Genomic DNA, 13,725 nt, shown 5'->3' with positions numbered 1-13,725 from the left:
GCTCCTGCGATCGGTTCACTCTGTCTTCATAAAGCCTCCAGCAGTGATAAGGGATAGATTTTCTATAAGATTCTTGATACAGATGTGACCTTTCACCTCTGTCTGATTGATATTTTTACCTGTTTTCACCAAAAAACAAAGCAGTGACACAATCTGATAGATAACTGAGAATATCCAACCATATCACAGACCTCCCGACTGTGTTATTTCCAGTTATAAGCCAGCCAACCTCTCCACTGCAACGAACTGCTGTTTCCAATTTCCTGACCTCTGTAATATTAGACTAAGCCAAACAAACAGCCTGATCTCTTCACTAGATACCTTGGAAGTATAGAAGGATGTTTCTGCTTGCTCCCACTAAGGGTAAAGACACAATTCCTTAAGACCTGTTAGAATAGCAGGACTGGCCCACTGTCATCAAGTCCAGCTACACTTGTCCTGCTAACAACTCAGTTTCTATAGAGAGAACTCAGGCACAAAAAGGATCCTCCTGTGTTATCAGTAGGGTGGTTCCCTGCCAACGAGGTGCCTCTAAGCCCAGCTGATAAGCACTGAGTAGGATCCCAAGCTTGGGCACATTTTAGCCATTCACTGATGTACAAATAACCTTGTGGCGTATAATCCCTGGGGTGGGGGGGAACATTACAACAAACATCTGAGCACAAAGCACTCTGCCAACACAAACCTGTTATGGTATCAGCTGGATCCCAGCTCAGTGCAGAGTTCACGTCACTTTCAAGATGTTTCATAAGATAGACATTAGAGCACGATCTCAATTCATTACTTCTGCAGAAAGATCAAGGATAACGCTGGGGTTGGGAGATGAAAGAACTCTGTAAGTCACCTTCTCTGCTCTGACACGCAATGAATAGCCCCAAAATAAAGCAACCTTGTTTAAGCAGGGCTGCTGGACAAGTCACTTGTGAGGGAATTCTGTGGAGGCTGTTAGTATTCAGCAGGGATGGGGGGCAAAAAGCTGCTAATATTCTCCACATCCCAACCCGCTTCAATTCTCAGATCCCACAGTCACAAAAATCACCGTATCATTTCAGATCTGCACCTCTGATTACTTGCAGGCTTTCTGGACGTGCGTCTTCACACTAATATCCAGCACAGAGAATGATTTTAAACAGCTACCGAGTTTTCCTTAACCCAATTTCCACCTCTCTCATCTCCACTGCAAGATTAACAGATAATTTTAGGCAGCTTCTGGGGCATCCATCTGCTTGTAATGCTTGACACGCTCAGCATGGCCACCACCCTGCACAGATACACGGACACAGCCCAGGATGCTCACCTCTCATGTAGCTCAGTGTTAAACATACAAAGCTTTTGTGACCACAGGGTTAGCAATTACTGAGATTGTTAGAGCTTCAACCATCATGACAGGCATTGAAATAAATCTCATTTATATGACATACAGCCATCTAAAAAATGCATTCTTTGTGGAAATTCTTCTAGCATGTCAATGTGCTACACATGGCTCCCTTTTGAGGCCTTTCCAGACTGGAGATCAGGCAAGACATACAGCCTTTCAGCCTGCCAAGTCTCATACTTGTTAAGATTAAGCCTGAATTCTGAACGTTTTCTATACGGCAGCTCCATGAATGAGATTAAGGGAGGCCTCTTGCCATTAGATGCTGGCTGAGCATGTGCAACACATAGCAGCGTGATTGCTGCTGCAACCTTTTAAAGCAGGGTGAGCAGCTCCCTGCCTGCTGCAATAACCAAGCGAGCAGAATACATGTGGGGAGCGGGTAAGACAAATTCAATTTCCTTCCCTGGCTGCAGGGATTCAAGATTACCTCTCACATCATCCCACAAGGTTCCCTGAAGATGGGAGTCCCCCACTGCTGCGCTTCATACGCTATTTCTCTATTTGCCTCTGTACATTCTGGATCTTTCCCTGGAGCTGGTACTGAAGCTCAGGCATTTCCCCTCACTCTTGTTCTACCCATATCCCAGTCTTTAAGCAATGGAGCCAGCCAGGTATCCCCACACACCCATTGATACCCAGGCTGGATGTGGCTCTGGGCAGCCTTTGTGGTGGCTGGCAACCCTGCACATAGCAGGGGGCTGAAACTCGATGATCGTTGTGGTCCTTTTCAACCCAGGCCATTCTGTGATTCTACCCTATGTGTCCATTCTCTCAGCCACACAAAGGCAGGCTGGGCAGAGTCTCTTAGCTGTCCTAATCCAGAGACAGCAGCCCTCCCAGATGTAAGGTTTGAGCAGCATGTTCCCAACACCAAAAACCACCAGTATCTCCCACAACAGATCCTGCATTCAGGCTGGTCACATTCCTGCAAGGCAAGGTCCAAAGGCAACAGCTTCACCTCATCACTCTCTCCTTAACCACATAGGAAAGGGACATTACAGCAGATGCTTTAACTGGGACTCATCACATCTACTCACTGAGCAGTGAAGAAATCCACCTGTGATGTTCTTCCATCTAAGTGTTCTGGCTACCACTAATTACAGCACAATTCATCTCTTCCAGAATCCATCACACTTCACCATAAGAGCACAGTCCAAGCTACTGAGCTATAGCCAGACAAGTTGTGGCAGTAAATAAAATTAAAGTCTAATTGGAGATAGAAGAAGGGGGGGAAATGGTGTTCAAAATAGCTGCTGTTTCCAGGAAATAATAGTATAAATAGAAAACGAAACCATTCCTCCTCCAAAAATACTTCATAATTACATGTCATAAAAATAATTAGGTTATGGTGAATTAGTACAAATGTTTACAACAAAATTGCCATGCAAAACATTATGGGTAATAACATGCTAATTGCTGTAGAAGCAAAAGCTGATTATGTTTCAGCGATATTAAAAGTTGCCAACTCGGCGCTTCTATCCAAGCGTTGCTCAGCGGTACCCAGGGACATGAGGAAGGCTGGTGAGGAGCAGAGGAGATGGCAGGTAGATACACCCAGCCCTGCTCTGCCTCAATGAGAAGTCATTCCTAGAAAGCTTACATAGGATAACGTTCATGCAGCACAAAAGGAGGATGCTGGCATCATCAGCCCTCTATCCACGCTGACAGCTCTGCTACCTGACTGCATCTCAGCACAGACACAGCTAAAGGGTGTGCTGATGCTGGAAGCAAATTAGCACGCTTGGGTAATGCTTGGTCCACATCACATGGTTACAACCTATGAGCTTTATCAACCTCCCCCCCACTGCAATTTAGACAGGTTTCTCTGAGCTCTGTATCTCACTTGCATTACCTCCACCCCATCCCATTTGCTACCATGCACTCCCTGCGTGCATTCTGCCTTCCCAAGAAGCGCTCAGCTCTCCTTAGAGCTGCTGTTCAGGAAGCAGGGACACAAACACCAACCTGGCTCAGCCCACTTAAGCAACCACTTGTATCCGTCCACCTTCTTCACACACCTGTGTGTGCCTGCCCACACACAACCCAAAGCATTTTCCTCCTGCACTGGGATGAGCAGGGCTGGTGGAGCAGCCATCGCATGCTCTGTTATGCCCTGTCCCTTGCTTAGCTCTCAGGTGCTCCTGAGCTGGCCACATCAGAGCAGGCCTCCCACACACCCGTGGGAGAAAAGCTCCACACCCTTCTGCTTTCCATCCCTGGAGCCTCCTCTGTACCCTCCTTAGCAGGGGTAGGGCTGGCCTCAAGATGTCAGCCAGTCCTCCCCATCCCTTATCTCCAAACAGGGCCGAGTGCATTACGCTCACATAAAGATGCCTTCCAGCTAAACAATCTCTTTATCACAGCAGCAGTGCTTGGTAAACAAGGCTGTGCAACCCCTGGGTCAGCAATAAGCAAGCTGAGGGCAGACTGTGCCCTTTGGGAGGCTGAGCACTGCTCGTCCAGCCCACCACACCACCTGCACACTTTCATTGCAGCAAGCTCCAGCCCTGCAGGACTGACGGGTTGCTGAGGTTCATGGTGCACCATGTGTCAGCAGGCTGCAAAGCTGTTTGCAGCAGAGGTGAGCAAACCCAGCCACTTGCTGCCTGCAGCTGCACAGAGGATCCAAGCCATCCCAGAGCCACGCATGGAGCCCTCTCCTCCACCCTGCTGCTTTATGAGCTGACTCAACGTGCCCAACGCTTCTCAGCCCTGGATGCAGCATCTCTCAGAAGAGCTTTGGTGCTTCAAGAGCTCAGGCTGAGGTCTGCAGGCCATCCCCATCAATCTGTCAGGTTCCTGATGGGTCACGTTTGCTCGTCTCCAGATGCAGCCAGCTGCTGTCTAACAAGGAGTGCTGAGTAAAGTTTGTGCCTATTAGTTGGAGGTGGGAATTTAAAGTGGATTAATGCAAAGTTAGTAAGTCCCTACGGGGATGCTCTCGCTCAGAATTGAAGTGACATTAATTGGGTTTACCGAATTCATTTCCAAAGCAAATTAAGATAAACCGGATTACATTTGAATGAGGGCGTTCACATAGAAATTTAGCACAGTTTAACTAATCCTCTTTGGGAGCAAATTTGGCTTAAACCCTCTAAGTGCTCCATCTTCCCGCTTCTCCCGCAGGGGAAGAACTGCATTTTACCTTTGAAAACTTCATTTTCTTTGTCCTTTTTTGTTGTTTTTTTCTCCCCTCTCAAGTTGGAAGCAAGATGCCTTCCAAAAGGCAGGAACTCCTCCTCTATGCGATGCCTGGTGTTAAGGCAACTCTCATTGCAGAGAGATGCAACATCCAACCTGCCCATCCAATGCCCATCCAGCCACATACCCACCAAGCTGCTCCTCAACCAGGCCCCCCAAGTTTGCAAATACCCACAGAAAAGAGAATTTCCCCTCAAACAAAGTGTTGTTTCAGCCATTAATTCCAGCGCTGGGTAATGAGACTCTTTGCAGTGAATAGGCTCAGCGAGCAGCTCAATGCCCAACCTCTCCCTCCCGCTCAGCTTTGTGGTGTTACAAGTTGTGTTTGGCGGCTCCGGAGCACAACCATCTGCTGTGCCCCGTTCATTATGCACCGAGTCACGCGGGCAGCTCCCGGCAGAAAGCTAAGACAGAGGTAAACTAGTATTTGGAAACAAAGCAGGGCTCTCTCCATCCTAATTAGCGGCAGGTTGCAGAGTGCAGCAGCGGAAGGCGAAGGTCACTTCCCACAAGGCTCTGCTCAGGATGCCAAAACACCCACTTAATTCAAGCGGCTCAGCGGGCAGAGTCAGACCAGAGCAATTACGCTGCCTGGATTTCCCTAAGGAAGGTTTTAACAATGCAACTCTTAGGAAAGAAAAGATTACTGCAGGAGCTCTTTATTCTGCCACCTTGGAGCAGGAGGAAGCGCAGCGTACCCAGCTACTGACTCTAGGAACCGCTCTCTCTTTGTGCCCCTGCAATGGGGGGTAAGCTTAGGATTTATTTCTTTCCCCCCTCTCCCCTCCATTCTATTTTATATCTCAAAAAGGAAATGAATAGGAGCAAATTTTAACATTTAAAAAGCAAAGACTCCCAAAGAAAAAACACCACCCCACTAACTTAAAAGAGTTTTTGTACTGAGCCTAATTCTCTCTCTGAACACTCCAGGTTTCCTTCTAGGCACTTCCAAAGGAGAATTAACCTTTAGAGGAACCATTGGGGAGCTGCAGCTCCTAAGCTGGGCTNCCTGTTCAGCCTGGGAGTCCAGGTCAAAGCATCACTTCTAACCTGGCCTGGCATTACTGCCTTGCACACACTGGCTGGTTGTGCCCATTTGCAATCCTACTCACACCTCTCAGCCCTGCAATGTAGTGACTCCCCATCAGAAGGCTCTGACGTGCATTTTCCAAGGATGCTCCATCAGAACCCAAAAGAATCTTCTTCCTTCCCTTCCAAAGACCCCAAAAAGGGAAAATAATGGTAATTTTCACTGGGAAAGAAAGCCACAATATTTAATTGTCTCTGACCAAGAGACACAGCCATCGTGGATTCCTTCTTAGAGGCTTCAAATATACATCATCCAGCCCCTATTTCCTGGTCCACCCAACAACAACTGCTCACCATCACGAGCTACACAGGATCCACTCGAGTGGCTCTTGGATGGGCAGCAACTTCAGCCAGAAGCTCTGCAGAAGGCAGAGCAGCCTTCAGTTCAGTGCTGCTTTCATTGGCAAAATAAGACAACAGCCATCCGCCCTTCCCCCCCCCCCCCCCCAACCCTCTACATATAGCCAGCAGTGCATTGCAGCTCTGCCAGCTGTTTTTGGCACAGATTCGGCTGTGTGTTGGCTGTGGCACAGAGCAAAGGATGCCAGACCCATGGGCATGCACTATGGGTCTCAACCGTGCGCCATGTTTTAGGTCACATGCTCTGAAACCTTTGCCTGAGCTGGCACATCATTTGGCTTCAGATTGGCTCTGCAGATCTGGGTGGCTGGAGCTGCCAAGCAGCTTTCTCACTGCTCAAGTGTTGGTCAGGTCCATCCTGAGAAGCCAGAAGCATCCATTCTGTAGGATGCATGTGTTAGTTTTGCCACCAGAGATACGTGCATCTCTCCAGCATATTGGGAGCCCCCCAATGCCTCCATCACTCCCACTAAAACATGGAAGCATCCTCAGCTGCACCTGCAGGAGTTCCTTACTGCAGCACTGGTCGCTGCTCCATGGCAAAGCCCTTCAAGGCTGCAGCTGCCACCTAGGTTTGCTCTGCAAATGCTTATTTAATAGACCCTACAGCCTCTGGAAGCCATCGCAGAGCCCCAGCAGCATCCCAGCACCCAGGCAGGTGCTCCTTTGCCTCCTGGGTGCCTATCAGCCCAGGTGGCAGCAACCCATGCACAAGCACTTAACACTCAGGACCACTCAGATGGCACTAATGGCATCCACATGCAGTTTGTCTTTCCTCTGCGCTCAACGCAAAATCCGAACAGCAGAAGCTCCTCCCAGCTCTCAATTCAGCAGACAAGGTTTGCTCTCCCCAGCCTGCATCCTTCTGAAGCTCAACGACAACCCATAGCACAGAGCTCAGCAGCCACCTGCCCTCCCCACCAGCAGGATGGGATGCCATGGCACAGCAGAACAGCCCTTTCTCCCTCGTGCAGCAATTAAACCTCCCTCACCAAGGCTGGAGAAGACAAATGGCGCTCATTGGGATCTCGCTTTTCCTACACACCAAACATAAAACAAAATGCCAATCAATGCGGCTGCCTCACCTGATGGTTTCATTCCTCTTATCCTCCCACCCTCGCTGTTAATTCTGCTCTGAGCTGGAGCTATTGGTGGGGCTTGCCCCAACCAACAGGTTCCCATTAACCCACAGCCCATGGGCAAGAGCACGGGTTCACCTTTTCCCCTCTCATTTTTGGGTGCTTTCATTTGTTTTATTTTCCTTAAACTCTCCCTCCATCAATATTTGATGAGGGCAATTTCAAAGACTTGTTTAGTATGATCCCCACATAAGGAGTCCTTCGGAGTGTTTATCACGTTTGAGGTATAATTACATTCAAATCCTGAGACACTGTTGCTAAGGTTACAGCTGCTTGTGGCTGCTCCAGCTTTCGTGTATCTGGAGTTTCTCACCACCCCCTACACACACACACATCCACACCCTACACCCTTTGCTCCTTTTGCTGCAGGGATGGGATGCATAATGTGAAGGGTCCCCAGGGTTCTCCCTTGTTAAGTTCCCACCCCTCAACCAAGGGGATCTCAGCACACCATCCTGCCCCATCCCAGGCTGGATAAAGGCCAAGCAACAACCAGAAACTGCCTTTTCCCCCCCACATGCATTTCCTGGACAGTGTCAGCATCCCCATCCACAAGCTGGAACTGAATTGCCTTTGTTCTACTTCCAGTTTTAAACAGCACCGACCATCACGCACAATAGGCAGCTTTCTCACTAATCCCCACCGCCCTGCCTGAAATAAGCTGACAAACCACTCTGCATGCAGGCACTGTGGGAAGAACAATCACTGTGACAAAGGAGGTGAGTTGAGGGGGGAGCCCGATGTAACCAAGTGCACTGAGGGTTGGAAAAGGGGTGAGCTCAGTGCCTGGATAGATACCAAGCAGTAACACAGAGATGGGGAGACCTTGTTGTCCCTTTCAGAGCTGAGCACCTCACTGGGATGCACATCAGCATCCCTAAAGAGGAAGGCCAAGAGCTGATCCAAAGCATTTTCAAACAGCTGGGACAAAGGATGGAGGCATTAGGGTGAAAGCCCCCACAGCAGCTCAAAGAGCACAGCTCCATGGCTCAAAGCACAGCAGTGCAAGGGACACCGCTTATCAGAGGGAAGGAAATGGGAGCAAGATGACCACAGAGCATGTCTGAGCATTCAAATTACAAGCGGGGCTTGTAGGGACAGGATCTGACATTTAGTGCCTCTGTTTGTACAGCGCTTGACATTCATGATAACGGAAGAAGAGCAGATAGGCAGCAAGGCCTTCTGGCTTCCTGGGAATGCACTCAAAGCAGCACAGACAGCTCCAGTTTCCTAAGGGGTCCCAGGGAGAGGTGGGCATGTGTTGCTGTGCAAGTTACAGGAGCACCCACGACACTGCATAACCTTATTGCCCTGAGCCTTAGCTTGCTTTCCTAGCACACAGATTCCACTTGCAAGCTTTACAGGACACACATCACACTGGTGAGCACACAGCCCCCCAAAAAAGACGGGTTTTCAACTCATTTGAAGCTCTGAGGAGCAGTTCTAAGAACATAAAAGCTCAGCACTCATTCTGCTCTTGTAAAGCTATGAGCTACAGCAGGCTTGATGGACATACCAGCCTTTAACAGCTACCTCATTCAAAAGCAGCTCAGCTAAAGACTATTGTGTCAGGTTAGCACCACCATTACCAAGCCCCATTTTCTCAGCCCACGTGAGCTTGCAAGGTGCTCCTACAGGCTCTCCTACAAGCAGCAGGTAAAGAGAAAGGACACAGGAGGTGCTGGAGGAAGAAGCAGAGCGTGGGGTCTCTGGATTGCAGCACAGATCCCTGCTCTCCAGTTCATCCATCCAACTGTATCTCCTCATAATTACATTAAGATAACGCTCACCCACCTCGTTTCTTATTATTAGAAATGAGCAGATTTAAAGCTTCCCCCCCCCAACCCCCCCCATCAAATTATGGCTCACCTGAGTAGATAATTAAAAGCCTATAAAGGAGATACATTTTTATGTGTAATTACGCCCACTTCTGCTGCCGTATCGCAGGCTTCAGAGCAAAAAAAATATTTGCAAAACAACTCCAAAACTTTTAGTTTTGCCGGTGCCATAATTGCTGCTTGTCACGGCCATCCACGCTGCCGTCTGCTACCTAATGAGAGCGCATCTTGCGGCGGCTCGGCTCAGACGGGAGGGCACGCGGTGCAGCTATGAAGCCACAGCAACGTGCTGCTGACAGAAGAGCTGTGCACGCCGTGACAATGAGATAGCAGGGCTGTAAGCAGGCCTGGAGCTCACCCAGAGCCCTGGCTGGTTGCAGGCTCCTTTGGGCACTGTGGGATTTGCATGGCTTTGTTTGGCTCTGATTTGCTTTGTGATGCTGAGAGCTGCTGCCTCCCTGAGCTGCTGTGTGCTTGGAGAGGAGCTGTAAGCACCTGCTCTGCGTTACAAGCTGGCTCTGGAAGATGGGCTGGAGAAGTCTATGCCTGCGAGCAATAGCAGCACCCGCACCTACCTCCAAGCACTGCAGCCCCAGGTTCCTGGTTCCTTTCCTTTTAGGGGTAATGGGATGAAAGTACAGCATAGGAAGTTCCGCGCAAGAACTTCTTTACAGTGAGGGTGACGGAGCACTGGAACAGGCTGCACAGGGAGGTGGTGGAGTCTCCTTCTCTGGAGATATTTAAGACCCGCCTGGACGCCGAGCTGTGTGACATGGTGTAGGGAGCCTGCTTTGGCAGGGGGTTGGACTCGATGATCTCTAGAGGTCCCTTCCAACCCCTACAATTCTGTGATTCTGATGAGAACGGGCTGCAAACAGGTGCTGCATCACCCAACGTCCGTGCTGCGGCCAGCAGCGCTCATTAGCCCAGGCTCGGAGACGATCCATGCGGTCAGGAAGGGCTTATTAGCGCAGCTCACCGTGCATAAGAAAGGCTCCGCTGCTCCCAGCCCCGAGCTCGTTCCCGGCTATCGCACGCAGCACTATTCACCCCGAGCTAAAAACAGCGCTATCTAACACGTGTCCTACATGGCAAGGGGGGCTGCTCACAAAGTCCTACTGGAAATCACAGCCAAGACTTACCCGACTTCTTCCAGGTGATTTTTCAGCCTCAGCCCCTTCACAATATGCAACACCACAAGCCAAGCGCAGCATCCCTCATTTCATCCTTCACTTAAGAAGGGGATGCCTACTTAAAGGAGGTGGGAGAGTTGCACTTCCAGCATCCCCTCAGCCTTAACTATCACACCTGCCCTCAGGCTTCATCAAGGCCAGCCCCCTGCTAATGGGTGTTAAGCCTTGAGGACCTACACAGCTGGTTCCGCCTCCTGCCTTGCAGGCCTATGGGCTACTACAAAACCTGGTGCGTGGAGCCCTGAAGTTACATTTCATTGCATTGTTAAGGCTGGAGGAGACCCAAGTCCATCCCCAACCCCATCACCTGTGCTGGCTGTGTGAGCACTGGGGTCAGCACGCGTCAGGCTGCATCTAAGGGCAGGATGTGGGTGAGTTTTCACCCTTGTCGTGTTCATATTCCCCTCTGGAGCAGAGCCCACCCTGCTGCCAGGCAGGGCTGACAGCACACAGGGCACTCAGCTCCTTGGCAGGCAGGAGCACTGCTGGATTTATAGCCCCACTGCAGCAGCCTCCAAGGTGGTCTCTGTACACCAAGGAGCGATTCCCACTCAGCACAGGGGCTGTGGTTTGTAAAGCATCCCAGGATGTGGCAGAATGTATTAAATCAACACACAGGGTTTAAAGAGATGCCATAACACTGAGACATCTCCTGGTCAGTGGCTCTTCCACTGGCAGATGTTCCCTCCCAAGGGCTGGAGCCACCAACCCAGCCCCATGTGAGCCAATAAACACCTTTATACATTAACAACCCCATCATCCGGGGGAGGATCCACAGGGAGCCCTGCAGATCAGCCCCAAAACCCTGCAGGTACTGAGAGGTTGGGGCTGAACCCTCCCAGTACAGCCACAGCCCTTCAGGAAACAACGAGTGCTTTTAATTGTTGACAAGGCACCTCCAATAACTCCAGCAGATGCTGCCATTTAATGCGGGTTGGCACATAACTTTATAATCGGACCATATTGCTCCAATTACTATTTAGCCTATAGTCCTCTCGGGTTTGTCTTTTATTTGTCTTTCACTGCCAAGCACAGCAGGGAGGGGAGGTGGGAGAAGATGGGCTCATGCCTGTCCCACCTCCTTCAATGCTGCATCCCAGCTGGCAGCCTTATGGACACCCTGTGCCCCTCTGCTGTGACATAAGATAAGGGGCACAAACCCTGGGTGACCCACATGTGCCCCACAGCACTGCTGCTCCCCTATGGGGTGCTCAGCACCCAACCCACCCCCATCCTCTCCTCACTGTGGGGCAAAGCAATTCCCCCACCTGGTGACAACCCCTTTGGGTACTAGGGCAGCGAAAAACCTTCCTTGCCTTTGTGTGCCCTTCCTAAATGCCATTTTGTTTAGGCCGGGAGGTGAAAGAAGCTTCTCCTGGCAATATGGAAATGCATGTCAGTGTGTGGACACCCCATGGGAGCGATGGAGCAGCAGCGCCGAGCTCCCCCTGCATCCTGCAGAGCCCTGCTCAGCCATCAAGCTGTCAGCACGGCTCCTGCAGACCCTATTAAAAGGATATTCCCGGATAAGTTGCTCTGGGAACTTTAAGCACTGGCTGTAAATGTCTTCTGGGTACTTAAGGGGAAAACCTCGGGTGACCTGTGTAAGAGATATATCCTCTCAGCACCCCGAATCCCAGAGGAGCCAAGAAACACGAGCATTCATTTAAACCACACAACTTGCCTGTTAAATCAAATATCAACCCAATTAGGGGCACACAAACAAGCTCAGCTCTGCACTCAGTCAGTTTGTATTGTGCATGCACGAGGAACAGCCAGAGAATGCTGGATCTCACAGCACAGGCTCTGAGGTTTCATGGCATCCATGCAGGCAGAGCCCGAGGCAGCAGAGTCCTGCCTGCAGGAACGGCAGCCATCAGAAACATCAGCTCTTAATGACCTCAGAGACAGAATGAGGACACCGACCTCTGATGCCAGGTCTGAGAAACCCAGCAGCTTCCTTGGCTGGGGGCTTCACACACAGAATCACAGGGCAGCAGAGACCTCAGGGACATGTTGACCCCACCTGCATCACCCTAAGAGGTGCAGGAAGATGTGGAACCCTGCAGACACCCAAGGTCAGGCTGGACGGGGTTCTGAGCACTTGATGGAGCTGCAGGTGTCCCTGTTCAGTGCAGAGGAATTGGGCTAGATAGCCTTTAAGGGCCCACAGCCTCCGTGCTCACCACATGCAACCTCTGATAGGGATCGGTGGGAATAAAGTCACTTCATTTACAAACTGGAGAGCCAAATCTGATCTGCAGCAAAACTCGAGGTAAGTCAAGGAGGGATGGAGCACTGCCAGCTCCCCATATGAATATTCATGGCCAATGTTCGCCGGGCTCTGAGCTGCAGATAACGCGGCGGCAGAAAGACCGCCTGTGGGAAGGGGAAGAGAAGGAACCAGGCTTATTTCATAGGTTTTATTGAGTGCAATTCTCTCTTTAGTACAATATCCTCTGAAAGTTACCGTTACAAACTCCGACAATTGCAACACAATTGACAAACCGGGGGAGGGGGGGGCGGAAGAAAAAAAGAAAAGAAAAAAACCAAAACTGAAATTACAAGGGGTGAAAACCTGTTACAGACGGCTCACGGGTTATGTACAGGACGGGGTGCTGCAGGTCCCACCATCACACAGCCCTGCAGACGTCCCTGCTCGTCCCACGGGCGGTGGAGGAGGTGGTGCTGCCGGTGCTTCTGTGCCCCTGCAAGGGAAGAAGTGGAACAGGAGGTGAGGAGCCATCCCCATGTACAGCACTGCAGAGCAGGTGTTGTAGAGCCACGATGCTGCTCTGGGTAGGTCAAACCCAATGGTGTCCACCAAGCCCACCCGTTGCTCTCCCAAAGTGAAACAACAGCAACACCCAAAAGATGCTCTTTGTCTTCTTCTGTGTCTAAAAGCACCCAGCAGCAAAACCTGCTCCCTCCAAAGGAACAGAAAGCCAGGAGGCTACAGCACTCTATGGAGCACCTCCTTCTCCAAGCAGCCAAACCCCACCATCACTCACTCAGCCCCTTCTGAGAAGCGGATGCTTTTAATATACAATTGAAACATAAAGCTGACATGTTAAACAACAAAGCAATTGACTGCTGCATCCCTTTGCTTGGGCACTGATAACCAGAGATTGCTGCCCCTGTGTGAACATGCCAATGCTTTCTTAAAGAAATTCCAGCCGCCGCTGACATTTTGGTCCTATTAAAATTCATCATTCTGCTGAATGAAAATCATTTCGAGCAAAGCCTGGTAGTAATGAAACTTTTATTTGGTAATTTAGCGCTTGGTAGAATAAGGGGCACATGAGAAAGGGGAAGAAAAACTGAGAGGAGAGAGATGACGGAGTGGGAAAGGAGGGAGGGAAGGAAGGAAAGGAAGGAAAGGAGGGAGGGAGGAAGGAAGCAGAGAGGTAGGGAAAAGGAGGGAGGGAATGCAAGGAGGGGAAGAAGGAAGGAAGGAAGGAAGGAAGGAAGGAAGGAAGGATGGATGAAGGAAGGAAGGGGAGGAAGGGGGAAGGGAGAAGGAGGAG

The 13,725-nt window shown here is 50.3% G+C and overlaps 1 protein-coding gene across 1 annotated transcript in view; it reads right to left on the bottom strand.

The window, feature by feature from the left end:
• Positions 1 to 12,607: 12,607 nt before the first annotated feature.
• The window catches only part of EPHB1 (EPH receptor B1), a 44,169-nt gene continuing 43,051 nt past the window's right edge, over positions 12,608 to 13,725 (bottom strand). Inside the window, exon 17 of the mRNA XM_015871222.1 lies at positions 12,608 to 12,906. The gene's annotated coding sequence lies outside the window, so the exon portion shown is untranslated. The remainder of the gene's footprint in view (positions 12,907 to 13,725) is intronic.

This window comes from Coturnix japonica, chromosome 9 (assembly GCF_001577835.2).
Source record: "Coturnix japonica isolate 7356 chromosome 9, Coturnix japonica 2.1, whole genome shotgun sequence".
Classification (NCBI taxonomy): domain Eukaryota; kingdom Metazoa; phylum Chordata; class Aves; order Galliformes; family Phasianidae; genus Coturnix; species Coturnix japonica.
The sequence above is the reverse complement of the archived record's forward strand: the minus strand, read 5'-3'. Positions and strand labels throughout refer to the sequence as shown.